The sequence below is a fragment of the Anabrus simplex genome, chromosome X (assembly GCF_040414725.1).
Source record: "Anabrus simplex isolate iqAnaSimp1 chromosome X, ASM4041472v1, whole genome shotgun sequence".
Lineage (NCBI taxonomy): Eukaryota > Metazoa > Arthropoda > Insecta > Orthoptera > Tettigoniidae > Anabrus > Anabrus simplex.
Window position 1 is genome coordinate 178,186,594 of NC_090279.1, and position 14,315 is coordinate 178,200,908.

The 14,315-nt window shown below is 35.4% G+C and overlaps 1 protein-coding gene across 4 annotated transcripts in view; it reads left to right on the top strand.

Moving 5' to 3' along the window:
* Positions 1 to 14,315, top strand: part of LOC136886335 (arginine/serine-rich coiled-coil protein 2) — a 99,633-nt gene that overhangs the window by 9,035 nt on the left and 76,283 nt on the right. The window contains exon 3 of one of the 4 annotated variants that reach the window (XM_067159071.2): positions 2,535 to 2,620. The exons of the other annotated variants lie outside the window; for them this stretch is intronic. The gene's annotated coding sequence lies outside the window, so the exon portion shown is untranslated. The remainder of the gene's footprint in view (positions 1 to 2,534; positions 2,621 to 14,315) is intronic. 4 annotated transcript variants of the gene reach the window in all.

Below are 14,315 nucleotides of genomic sequence, written 5' to 3' on the forward strand. Positions count from 1 at the left end.
TATTAACAGTTATCAGTCAGCTGACGATGGCTTGAAATAAGCCAAAATATGTACTAACCAATTGTAACTCATCAGAAGTAATACAAGTATTGATTAGGTTCCCCTTTTTAATTTTCTTCCTCCAATTATGATTATTGGAATTACATTAGTTTAAAGGTGAACAGCAGTGCAGTCATAACACTGTTTAGGCAAGTGACTGCTTTGGATTTTCATTGTAGGCTTTGTTTTATCCTATTATTACTGTATCATAATTTTTTTTATATCTATAGATCTGTACAAATTAATTGTTACACAATAATATGCATTTTTGTACTTAACTGTTACATACCTATAATATACTTTCTTAATAGATAGTATGTCCTACTTTCTGTTTTATGACGTGCATTAGAAGATTTGTCATAGATTCCATATGCTTTGAGCGAACATTTTTTTCATTTTACGTTCAGCGTCATAATCTCCAGTTAAGGACCATATGCATATTTTTCTGGAACAGTCAAGTTTTATGGGTCTCCTTTTGCTAGTAGTCCACATATTTTCTACGGGATTAATGTTGGCGAAGTTCCCTGGCCATCCTAATACATCAATGTTATCACCGGAGAATTTCTTCCACTAAGTCTTGTTGATTTCTGTCACCGTCTTGAAAATTTCCTGCAATTGACGAACTTTGTGCCATATGATGCTCTGTTGATACCTTTTTATCTGGTACTTCGTGTGTAAACCACCCCCAAACATCATCTTCATGGGCTGTACCGTCTCTTGCAAATGTGCTCAAATTCGTGGGTCCTCTTTGTTCGGCGCACGTATTGAGCCTTATGCTCTTTCACTTCGAAGTGATTTTCAACAGAGAAACCAACTTCCTTCAAGTTTGCTATTGTCCACACTTTATGAATGTGTGCCTACAAAAGATTTTTCATGCTCATTTCTCTAGTTCGAAGGTGTTGCTTTAGAAGTTTCCTTCCTCCTTCTAGAAGTATATGACAGTCATATGTCACTAAGAAATTCACCCCACTGTCATCCAGTTTGCAAGCCACATCCACAGTGGAAAGCCTGGGGTTTAATTTGCATATTGTGACGAAAAATCAGTCATTCTACCGTTTTCCTTGGTAGAAATTGAATCGGTCTCTTTATGCCACTGAATACTTGTATTTACAGTGCCTATACAGACAGAAAATTTAACAACCATCTCTTTTTGTCATAAAAGAAGCTTTGTGGAAGTTAACGTCCATGGAGGACATATATTAAGAATCTCAAAAAATAACTCCCCGTGGGTGGGAGAATAACACCCACGGTATCTCCTGCCTGTCATAATAGGTGACCAAAAGGAACCTCAGGGCTCGTAACTTGGGAGTGTGGGTTGGCTACCACAGGGCCCTTAGCTGAGTCCTGGCATTTCTTCTACTTGTGCCAGGCTCCTCACTTTCATGTATCCTATTCGACCTCCCTTTGTCAACTCTTGCTTTTCCGACCTCGATGGTATTGGAGCATTTGAGGCATGGGGGAGTCTTTCATTTTCAAGTCCTTTGAGGCCATTGTCTTTCTGTGGCAGATACCTTCATTTTTCGAAGTGTCTTATCCCTTCCATTTTTTCTTTCTGGTGCATGTTGTATGGAGGATGGTTGCCTAGTTGTACTTCCTCTTAAAACAATCGCCATCACAAAGTAACCTTAAAATTTTTCAAGAGAACACCACATGCAAATAAACGCAGTTTTAACCTAAACAGCTGCACAGAGCTGTTACTATTCAGTCAACAATGCATAGAAAATACAAGATCTAAGAATAAGCCGTGTGTAGTGTTGCCATCCGTTAGGAAAATTATAAAATGGAAACCTCTTTGAGATTCTCACGGGACTGTGTGTACTAATTTACATTTTTCTCGCCTGAGCATGGAAAATGTTAAAACTGCTTGCATAGTTTAAAGTTACTGAACTTCGGCAACCTGATAAATGACCTCATCTTTGTACAGATATCCTTAGTTGAAGTTTTCTACTCTTCCTCTAAACATTGACACCCTTTCCAATACAGACAATTCCATCTGTGCTTAAGTTTGATAGTTGTTCATTAGGTTTGAGCTATTGTCTAGGACATACTTTAAAACTGTGTTCCAGAATCCACTAAGGAAAATAAAATGAAATAATTGTTTACTTATTTTGTTCATCCTTTACTCATTTGAGTCATTGTGGGAAGTTATTTGGTAGGTAACATATTCTTTTTCCTTTGAATATTAAGGTATCTTTGGGAAGAACTACTTTTTAAGTTGGATCATAGTTTTGTTACTAAATTACTCCATTTCAAACATTTTAGTACTGGCTGTAGAAAACTTGCTCTATCTTAAGTCAATGAAAGTGTGTTTTAATGTTAGATAACAACTTTTTTGAGAGAGTGAATGTGTGTATGTTGTATATAAGGACTATATAATGAGACCAAATGTACTGAATTTAATGTCATGTTATATTAAAAAAAATCATATACAATTGAAACGGGAGTTATATTCGTAAAGTATTAACACCCTCTGTTAAATATACTATCATGGACAGAGGTGCCAACCAAGGCGGAACAAAAGTTGACTACAGAGCTCTGAAGTGCGATTCAACATTTGAACAACACGATCTCTCTCTCCGGGGTGAGTACCGTACTGCGAAGAAAGGTAACCTAATTAAGAAAAACCATGAAATATTTCCATGATACACTACTCCAAGTAAGTGTACTCTAGTTTTATTGTCTCTCTGTTTTCTTTACTACTTTATTGAAAATTGTCCTCTTGAGATAACATTTTAATTTTATCAGAATATGTTCATTGCAAACCTTGTGCCCTAATATAGAATTAGTCTCAAAGTATTTGATTGTCAGTTATTTTTTTTAACTAAGTGATTTCATGTTACCCATTGTAATCCATAAATGGAACTTGAATGTCTTTAGAGGTCAGTTTACCGATCTATATCTCAACTTCCTATAGAGTTGATCTGCTGTATTTTTATATAGAGGAGTATCTTACCAGTATGAAAGCCAAAAGGATATCAGGAATGATTTTAATTTAATAGGCTTGGCAGCCGGCACAGTTCCTATCTTGCAAGTCATTAATCTCATTTTTGGTCCGTATTGACAATAGTGATTACATACAATTTACAAAATATACATTTAATGTTAATACTTACAATACCACATTTTGTGATTAAATATTTTAAAATGATAGAAAGGTTGTGAACATGTTTCGCCCTTCTTAATGGGCATCATCAGCACAATGGATAACCTTAAAACAAATAATTATAACTAAGAACGTTTACAATTATTGGTCATATAAAATTGGAATGAGATGTTGTGATGTGAAAAGTTATTTTCGATATCATGATTAGAAAGTTTGACGCGAATGTTACAAACACAAGTTAAAACTATTGTAGTAAATTTTTACAATATTGTCTAAAAATATATATCGGCATTCGTCTGGAATTGAAATGGATCCTCGTCTTTTAATTTTTCCAAGCAGATTTGAAGAAAAAGATATGTAAAAAACATATGTTCTTATTGTAGAAATTAGGTCAGGAATGAACAATTGGTGTTATTTCTTGAGTTAAATTGGTGAGAATACGTTGAAATGGAATATACGTTGAAGATTTATCCGATGTACATGTTGGAATGGTTAACGCTATAACAGTAATCTTCCAGATTGTTGTGTAAATCTCAATGGTTAGAACTGCAAAGAAATATAAAAACGTATTTAATGTGTATGTATAAATAATGTATGTTATTGTACAGTGTTATGGGTTACGTAAAAATGGATACTTACTCGAATGCCGTGGAGTGTCTATCTTGTTCTGTTATTAGCGTTAGTCTGACTGGCGTTCCTGCTACGCGTATTGTATGGGTGTGGCGGAAGGAGGGGAGCGGGTTGACGGAAGGAAGAATTGGGCGGAGTAATATGTATTGGTATGGGAGGGGGAATTGTAGGTTTAGTATTCAGGGGGATAAGTGGAGTTATTGAACTGACAACTTTTAAAGTATTCAGAATATTCTTTTCATTTGGAATAACTGTTTTCAGTAACTTAGGTATTAATGTGTATAAAGAACTCTTAATCTCCGTGTCGTCATTAAGGTTGCGATCTTTATTAAATGTTTTGTCCAGATAAATATTTTCTAATTCATTTAGTAGTTTTTCCTTGTTAGTATTCCTTATTATTGTCATATCTTTTTCTATTGAGGTAAAATGGTGGCCCGTTTCCTTCACGTGTGTACTCATAGCGGAATGTTTGTTTGTCGGCATTGAAATGTTCCATATATCTTGTAATAAAACTTCGTCCAGTCTGGCCAACGTATGAAAAACCACACTGCGAACATGTCAACCTGTATACCCCTGAACCTGAATATTTGCTATTATTATTATTATTATTATTATTATTATTATTATTATTATTATTATTATTATTTATTATAATTGAAAAATATGTTCTATGTAGTAATGGTTGTTCTGTAAGCTATGTTTATATTATACTTGTTGAAGGTATTAGTAATTTGGTGGATAGTTGGGCTATTATATGTGAAAACGGCATGTTTATTTCTGTTAGGCCTATCTGGTTTGAGTTTAGTGGATAGCTTGTTTTTGATCTCATATATCAGACGGTTTATCATTTCAATCTTATATCCATTGGTTACTGCCAGATTTCTTATATAATTTAATTCAGTTCTTAAATTTATGGAAGATAAGGGGATTCTTAAGGCTCGATATATCAGGCTGTAAAAAGATGCCTGTTTATGTGATCCAGGATGTAATGAAGAATTATTTATTGTAATTGACGAGTGTGTGGGTTTTCTGTAAATTTGATATTCAAAGGAGTTGTTAGATCGGGTAACTTTTATATCCAAAAAATTTAAAGAGCCTCCTTCTTCATCTTCTTTTGTAAAATTTATGTTGGGGTTGATCTTGTTTAATTTCATTACTGCTGGTGACATTCTTGTCAATTATGACAAATGTGTCATCCACAAACCTTAACCATAAACGAATTCCTTTTATGTTGGTTTTAATTTTTGTGTGCTCAATCGTATCCATATAGATATCGGCTAGGATCAAGGCCCTACACTGCTGGCTGCGCAGTAGCGTGTGACTGGGGAAGAGCTGTCCATGCGCGTATCGCCATGTTGCGGGCACTCCACAGCTCGCCGAGGAGATTGTAGTATGGCATTCATGCATTAACTTCAATTTCGCACAAATGAAAACACCTGTCGATGGGTTATTTTTATTCCTGCAATACAGGATAATACGGTAAGAAAAGATGTTCATTAGATACATCCAAAATAAAATGTTTAAAAGGTGTCGCTTTAGAAAGCAGAAGCAGAAGATCCGTACGGAAATGTTTCATTCCAAGCATCAGGGAAACTTAGTTATTCCCAGGTCCTAATTCATTAATAATAAATGGCACAGCCTACACCGACTAACATGAATACACGCAATAAATATACAAGAATCAAGACGGTAATAACACGGAAATGATACTTCAGGCATACAAACTGGACACATTTGCATTGTTATTGAACAAATCTCCACAAATCATTTGGATAGCTAGCCTATAAGTAACAGATGTAATAAAACAACATTGAGAAAACTGGATAAGAAGACTTAAAAATACACTACTAATGATAGTAAATATATACCTACATAGATAAACACGTCTTAAATTTAGAGAACACTCTCCAAAAACAGAAAGCATTGTATACCAGTACATTAAATTAATAATCTTCAAGAAAGTATATGTAGCTCATATTAGGCCTACTTTAATGATCATGTTTGTAACTGATATGTTTGCATATTCGGAATAGACACATGCAATTAAATCCTACACTCAGCAGTTAAGCTTTCATGAAAATACCAAGAAATTTTCAAATCACAGAAGTTGACGACTTCAGTATGATTTCCAGATCATGAGGAGAAAAACAATCTTTTACCTGTGACTTAGGAGACTGGAGAACATCAGTAATCCTTCAATTCTTTCAATATTTACAGTTTTTACAAACAGTTGTATCAAAAGCAAGAATCTGTAATATTGAAAGTTTCATGGCAGATCTTTTTTTTCTGATGAGTAATCACAGCAGGTATTATTCAGTACTATGAACATATTGTTGAAAAGGTACATGACTGCAGAAATCTGTAAAAAAAAAAAAAAAAAAAAAAAACCAATGCCCACTGTTCACCATAAGTAACTTTACTCTCTTTACTAATTTCCATCTGAATGCCATTTTTCTCTTTTTATTATTTCCAGGATGTCAAATAGTATATCAGGAAGAGTATACCTTCATTTATGATTTCTGTATGGTTTGGGAAATAGCTATCTAAAATCTGAGATATACTGAGATTTTTATGTCTTGTGGGGCTTTCTGCACTAAAATAATTGTGCTCAGATGAAATGCACTGTGTAACAGTACTGACTGAACTGCTACATGAACTGGGATCTGTGGTGTTATTCTGTTGATTTGTCTCTCCAAAATCTAACTTCCTTTTTTAAAATCCTACAGGGAGTCTTTTCAGTCTGAAAAAATACAAATACATAGGCCTATTGGGTCTACCATAAGTAAAACCTTATCAATGATTTTAAAAAATTAAAAAATGCAGTAATACAATATCTAATCCAAATTACTTGAACTACAAGTGCCTTTTGTAGATCTGGAAAGTCAAACAGTGTTGGCACTGCATCATCTTTCAGAATTTTGTTCCCTTCAGACTGCCAAAAAATTACTTCTGTGAAGTGAATTGAACATATCTATGCGAATAAGTTGGAGCAAACTTGTCTCTTTTAAGAGCAACAAGCCACTTCGACAGAAGTTCAGGCTTATTCAATGGAAATCTGTAAGCAATATGTCTAAAAATAATAGCCATGTATTTGAAATCAAAGTAGTGTATATATTTCTATCTCCTCCTTTTTGCCTCAACCATTTCTGGTACAATGATAGAACATTATCCCAGTGATTTATTACAATATATTCTTCTGCTTCATAAATAGAACCTCATGTGATATATTTCAGAACAGAGTGGTGGAGCCAGCAATCATTCACATTTCACTACATTATTTTACATTTGAAAATATTCTTCCTGAAGAAACTCATTACAGTAGTGCTACTCTACCTCATAATTCTAAATGTATCTAACAATGAAAAGAATACCTAGCTTGGTTTAAGTTTCTCTGAATTAAATATATTTTTACCAGTTGGTTAAATTTAAGAGAGGAAAAATATATCATTTAAGTTGCAAAATTCCCTCTCATACTATTCTCATCTTAAATACCAATATTAGCCCTACTGATTTTATAAACTCGAAGTGAAAGGAGATTTTCTAAGCACAAATTAAAATTGAAAATTGTTCTAATTTTTCTATTACAGGAACATTATGATTCACATAAGGAAGAAGACAAAGGAGCTTGAATATTGAGCATATATGAATATAACAGTTAAATAGGTAGTTTGATTAGTGCTTGCTAGTGCAAAGCAGGAGTCAGCCTAGTCAAACTTCTCTGGAACAGCATACTTAACAATTCTTTTATTATAAAGCAGATGTGAAAACATGGATAATGATATCAATAAATCATTTTTCTGATAATTGTTAATAATCTGAAGCCGTAATTTGACCTAAAAATAGATAATATTACCGAGCTTTATCAATCATATTTTTTGGATTCTAGGCCCGTGTTTATTGAAATTTTAATACGGGTATACAGTCTGTAAGAACAAAATGTGTGTTTTTTCAGAATATCTGTTTAGTTCCTAAGAACTGCCCCTAATAAAATGAAAAACGCCAAGAAGAAGAAGAAGCCTAAACATTGCCACGTCCATACATCCCTGAATCCACCACTCTGTAGCCCATTCTCGATTATGGTAATTTTATAATATTTCAATTTCTACTCACTTGTGAAAAGAAATACCAGATCCTTTCTGATACTGATTTGTGCAATTGAAGTTGCACAAGAGGTCACCATCGTGAATATTTCTCCACTTAAGACTTCATTTAGGCCTACTCTCCTTTAATATCGCCAATCAATGTAAGCTCGCACTTATCACTAAAAATAGTTGCCAATACTACAGATTATCACTTTATTACATTACACAAACACAGATCCGCTAATCGATAGGAATCGCCATGAAAAACACACAAGAAACTGTAAACATCACCACATGTTAACCATGCATTCAAAACTGAAGTGCCCGCAACATGGCTACGCGCGAAGATATTCAATTTTCCGCACAGCACCAGCGCGCTCTGTGAGTCTAGATAAGTAATATTAAAGTCTTTGGCTAGGATACTCAAAATAGGGTCTCCCATCGCCAAGCCATTCTGTTTGTAAATTCTACCATTAAACGTGAAATAGTTATTATCTAATGTAAATACCATACCATTGCAATCTCTTTACTCCTACGGTCTGCAGCAAGCAAGTGTTTCCAGAGCATATGTCATTATAGGTACCAGATATATTTTGTACAAGCTGATCTTGGAAACTAATGGAAATGTAGGCCTATCATCCCAAAGTATTTGATGTACATTGTGAATAGAATGTGGAGGTTTTCTTTTTTCTATTGCTATTCTCCTGATGTATGGTATTGTCCGAAAACAAAACACTACCCAAGTACTGTAGTGTTAAACTCCTCATCTCCAATTATTCTTAGATGAACTGTTGGAGAGTTTCTACTCATCATCAAGCCAGCTATCTTGTTTTTTCTTATTTTAAGACCTAAGGTTGTAGAAGCTTCATGTCAAAGATCTAGTCTAGCTTGCACTTCTACATCCGTCTCACTCCACACCATTACATCAGCAAAAATCAGGGCATTAGTTGTTGGATCCTTTCTTTTTAACTGCTTTGAAAACTTGATCCATTATGATTATGAAGAGGAATGATGATGATGCTTGTTGTTTAAAGGGGCATAACATCTAGGTCATCAGCCATGGAGTGCTGAAAGACAACTTCGTTGCTGGACTCCACTCTTCGTTTCAAACCAATGTGACCTTCCATCCTGGACCTAGACACAACTCTTGTTTTCATCATATAATCGTTGTACTCATGTTATGCCATTGAGCACTTTCTTCTGTCTGAAACCTTCCCATATATGTCTGCATGGTACATGGTCACATGGTTTCTCGGCGACCGGGCGAGTTGGCCGTGCGGTTAAGGGCGTGCAGCTGTGAGCTTGCATCCGGGAGATAGCCATTTCTAAAAGTAAGAATTCTGAATTGACGTCCCTTTTTTCTAGACCGGGTCACAGTTGGAATTCAAGAGGACAAATTGGGGAAAATTTTAGTTTCTTGGCAAAGGAATTTGTAGGGATTGGAATAATTTACCCTAGTAGACGTTCAGTAAATTTCCAAGTTCCGTGAAATCATTTAAGACGAGGTTAACAGTTGATAGGTAATCTGCCACACAGATCAGTGGTGATTGATTGCTTGATTAACTGCTGAGAGAATTTGTCACACTGATCACGCACAACCTCATAATCTGCTGACATTCAGGCTGAGCTGTTGTTGCTTGGTAGGGCAAGGCCCATAAAGGCTGTAGTAGCACCGTGGGGTATGTTTATCATCATATTTTCTCGCAAAATTAACACACTTTTTTGACGAAAAAATACAGGCAAAAACTTTGGATGCATAAATTATTCAGGGAATTCAGATATTTTAAAAAATATTTACAGTTTATTTACGTTTAAAAGAATACATCAAATATATACACACAGTTGGTTCAACTCGTGCGATTATCGTCATTTGGCATAAAATTACGGCGTGCGTTTTTTTCTGAAAGTTGGATAGGGTACATAAGGTAAGTAGGAGGCACAGGTTTGAAGTACTGACACTGGAAAGTTCTCTTCCCGTTATGAGCTGACAATACGATAGGGTACAGTCTTTGAGTTCGCTACCAGCAGTGGAGGAAGAATTGCTGCTACTGCTATCACTGCTCACATCTCTCCATAAGAAGTCTTCACTTCTGTTTAACGAATTAGAGTTTCCTGTTTTCTTGAAGCTCTTTTCAATCACCTTCGAAGAAATCATGTCCCAAGCGCTCAATATCCACTCACAAAGTAGTTCCACTGGTGGTTTCCGAATCTTGCCTGTTGGGGAAAGTTTGCGCACACTTTCCGCCATCCAGCACTGATAATGTTTTCGCACATTGTCCTTGAATGGTTTATTTATCGGAACGTCCAATAGTTGAAGTACCAACGTCAGTCCACCAGGAATCACTGCCAAATCGGTTTTCGTGGGTTCCAATAACTTCATAATGTCTTCCATGAGGTGGCCACGAAAACTGTCCAACACGAGAAGTGCTGGGCATCGAAGGAGGGACCCTGCTCGATTTCCCCAAATCGTTCATATCCAATCTTGTACAAGTGACGTGTCCATCCACCCTTCTTCCTGGATATGAACGTGGATCCCCCACGGAAATTTTACTTTTGGCATTGTTTTGCATTTTAGAACAACATAAGGAGCCAGCTTTCTGCCAACAGCTGTTACAGCAAGCATTACATTGCATCATTGTTTTTTGCTTCCTGTAGTGCGTACGATAACACTGTACCTTTCGTATCAATTGTTCGACTTTGTGGCATGTCGAAACTTAGACATCTGATCTGGGTTTCCTATTTGGGAGAGTAAATATTCCTTAAATGTACGCTTCTGAATCACAAAGCGGTTAAAATCACTTCATTTTTGGTTGAAATCATTCAGTATAATGTTGTTCTTTGTCGAAGAGAGAGCCCATTTCTCTTCATAAAACTAATCATCCAGCCTTGGCTAACCTTAAAATCCTGATTCAGTGTGCAGCAGCTATTTCTCGTCCTTTAAAATACAACATTTCCTGAGAAACAGCAAATCCATCTTTGTGTAACGAAATCACATATTTAGGTAGATCCTCCTCTACTTGCAGAAACTTGCCACTTTCTGGTCCGCAAAATGCTTTGAGAGACTTGTTAGTCGCTTGAAGTGCACTTTCCTGTTTCGCCAGTAATGCACATTGCATTTGGACACTGAATACTTGCGGCCACTGCCCTATTCCCGTATGTTTTGGCATAACTGATCACTGCGAGTTTATACCATGCCGTATTACTCGAATACTTGCTCATTGTAGATTAATAAACAGTTTTGAGATCACAGAAAGCACATGTACTGCACCCGAAACATTCATAAAATATGTTTGCACCAGACCGGAATAGTGTCTGTCACTAGCTACTTGTGCGCTGATTCACTCACTGAACTAGTGCAGTGGTATTTCCTACCGGCTGATAACAGCACGTTGCCCAGTATTTGGAATAGGAAGGCTGCTACTCGAGTAGTTGACGTCTTTATTTCGAAACACATCTGGAACTGCGTGATGGATGTTCGAAGAAGTGGGTGCGTCAAATACGGGATCATTTCTTTTTCTCCACTTTGGACCAAAAGTATTGGGATGGATTATGCAAGGGCGTTAATTAGGCGAGAAAATACGGTATTTATTTTTTCTTTGCTCAACCTTTTGATGCTGGAAATTTTAAATTTGTTCTTGTTTTTGATCTTGTGATATTTGTATCTGGACTAATATCAAACCACCTTGGTCAAATCATTTTATGGTATGTGCTGTATCAAAAATATTTTACTAAGCAGAAAAGAATCAAAGTTTTTGTTCTTTAATATTATTGAAGAATACAAATACATTGTCAAAGATAAACATTATTTACTTACCGTATGGCTGAAGTTCTATATAATATTAAACTTGCTTATTTGGAGCCAAATATTGTTGGTAAATTTCTCAAATTGCTTTGGTAATGATTTAGAGAAAAAAAATTATAGTTCGTGTATATAGTTCCAATTTTGATATAGAATGTTGCTGGTTATGTTTTTTGACATATTAACATAAGTTTATTGAGAGTTAGCTATGTTATTTAGATGTTTGAATTTAACTTGTTCATCATATCTGAGATTGAATGTGACTGCTTGGAGCATGAGTGTGATTTAAACTGAAAATAAACACCTATTTTGTTGATATGAACTATCGTCAGTAGTTTCAAACAGATACTGATCACATCAAATGTTGTGTTTCATTTGCAATTACTCAATATTTATCATTTTATACTTTTGGTTACAGAATTTCATTTGTTCCATTGCTCTGAAGTGTAGTGTTTGAATAAGATTACTTGTCATTTACATTAGCAGTTTACTATGAAACCGGGCTCATGCAATTGCAAGATGAGTATGAAAGTTGGAGCTTGAGTGAAGGAAGTGAATCACAATTCATTAACCCTTGTAATCGTTTATCAGATAAGTTCCATTATCACAATTGCTTGTTCTGCTTTGCTGTAGCAACTTTTCCCACACATATTTATTCTTAAAAATAGCATGTGACAGTAGCAGTTCTTAGGGACAGAATCTTATCTATTTATTTGAAAACGTTCCTGCAGCTTGTGCAGGTTGTCGTAACGACAAAGAGTACCTAAGGAGATGCAATTAGTAACCATATAAAATTTATATTTTCCATAGTGTCCACATTCTGGAAAGTCATGGAGGGAAAATTTGGTCAGGGAAATAGACAAAAAAATGTGGAAGGTCAGGGAAATCTTCCCCGATGATGGATTTGAAGGGATAATTTTAGGCTCTAGTCTGCTGTAACCCAGGCTATTGTAGCATTTCCTTTTCAGGTATTTTTTCAAAAGAAGTGCATAACACTACAATATTTGTTGTGCCCTTGTGCCATTTTTTTCAACCATTTTTATGTTCTTTATTATTTCAGTTTTGGGATACTTTCTTGAAACTCATGACAATGGCTAATAAGCAGTGTACATTTAATAAACTTTGGCTAGAGAGTAGAAACTGAGTGGTTGGTTGGACATTAGTAAACAATGCAGCTTGAAGTGTGTTGTAAATCATTCAAACTTGGTAATATGGGTAAACAAGCAGTCACTTCTCATGCTAAAGGACCTACTCATATAAAATACATGAAAGCTAAGTCTTCCCAGCCAACAATATCTTTCTTTGCAATGTCTTTCCACTTGAAGATACGCAACCAAGAGTTAGCACTACATCCACAGCTACAAAGAAATTGGCATTGCCAGAAACAAGTCAAAGTAGTTTAAAGACTTTGTGTGAATAAAGATGTTATACCAGCTGAAGCCATATGGGCTCTCCAGGTTGTACCTGAAATATATTTCTCAACTCTTGTGATGAAACCTCTGCAGCATTCAAAACAGTATTCCCAGACAGTAAAATTGCTCCAAACTTTACTATGGGCAAGACTAAGGCTTCCCATGTTATGAATAATGGATAGCCCCATATTTTAAAGCAAGTTTGCAAAATGACTTAAACAGTGCTCTGACTACGTTGTTTATTTTGATGAATCATTAGACAAATTTGTCCAATTTGGACTTGTGTGTAAGGTTTAGGGATGTAAATCGTCAAAATGTTGCAACAAGGTATTGGAATAGTGTGTTTTTAGACAGGGCAACAATGGATCACTTGTTAGATGTGTTTATACATGGACTCACCTTTAGGCAATATTTTGCAAGTCTCAATGGATGGGCCGAATGTTAACCTCAGTTTTATTAAGAAACTTGAAAATCATTTGCAAGTGCTAAACTCCGAGGCCAAATCTCTTCCTGATCTAGGCATATGCAAGTTTGCATACAGTGAATTGAGCCATGAAAACTGGGATCTCCAAAATTGACTGGGATATTTTTAATTTTTTCAGATCTCTGCACAATCTTTTCAAGGCCCTGCAGACATAACAAGCACCACATTTCTTTACAAGTTCACTGCAATAAGATGGGGTTGGAAAATGGATGCTGTGTTGATCAATTATGATCACATTGACAAATCTGTGAAAGAGAGTACTGAAAGAAAGAAGAAACAAAAACCTTCATTACCTTAGGGAAGTTGTGAAGAATCCACTACTTAAGGCAAAATTAAGTGCTTTTAGAAGTATTTTGCGAAATGTTGAACCTTTCCTCAGAAGATTTCAAAGTCAGACTGATTTTTCTTCAGATTTGAAAACTGTTTTGAATATAGACCTAGACTGATTGGAATTCGTTATATTCACCTACATTAGAAACACAAGTTAATTGCTTTTGATCTCAAGAGTGCTTTAAATCCACATGGAATAGTATTAGATTGCTGTGGTAAAATAATTTTATTTTCATATTTGAATTACTCTATCAATAAGTTAGTTGTACTTTGTTCCTTGGAAATGATAGGATAAAGGTATATGTTAGGCCTACATGTTTCCTTTAAACAATTTGTTTATATATATATATACATAAAGTGCCCATCAGTGTAATTGTTTTTCCATAAATAGTTGAAAAAAAGGAAGTGGAGGGAGAATTAGGCCAGCTGTGGGAAT